Source organism: Seriola lalandi, unplaced genomic scaffold (assembly GCF_002814215.2).
Source record: "Seriola lalandi dorsalis isolate HSWRI2012SDOR001 ecotype SW California unplaced genomic scaffold, Sedor1 jcf7180002054887, whole genome shotgun sequence".
NCBI classification, from domain to species: Eukaryota; Metazoa; Chordata; class Actinopteri; order Carangiformes; family Carangidae; genus Seriola; species Seriola lalandi.
The window spans coordinates 87,865-88,446 of NW_019525439.1; positions in this window are offsets into that span (position 1 = coordinate 87,865).

Sequence of the window (582 nt, forward strand, 5' to 3'; positions counted from 1 at the left end):
ACAACCTTTCAGTCTTTCCTCTGGACATAAACCTTCATCACTGAGAGCCTCAGGAACATTTCACTGACTGTCTCTGTCTTTTCTCAGACCTTTAAAACAAACTGTGAAAACATTTTAGTTTGAACTGAATCAGCTCAGTCGTCCTCAGATTCACAGAGACACTGATACTTTTATCAGTGATGCTTTTATTGTGAAAAGACAATAAAATTAGAGTCTTACAAAAGTGAAAATCAACAAGTTTTGTGTAATAATCTTAGTTTCCATCTTTAAAGGAAGAGGAAGAAGTTTACAAGAATCATTTAGAAGAATCAACTGATTTAATTCATGAATCTGAAAAGGTGAGTGAGTGAAAGAGACAGACGTGTAGAGACTGAACTTTCTGTTCAACAGTGAGTTTCTCTGACAGGAGGAGACTCTCTCTGCTTCACTCAACACAGAGACACTGAGGAACCAGACCAGAGTCCAAACCCAGGATACAGAGGTTCAGTGAAGGTGGTGTTGAAGGTGTAGAGGTGGATCAGTGAGTCAGAGGAGACTCTGTAGAAGGACAGAGAGCCAGCAGGACAGTCCACATACACTGCT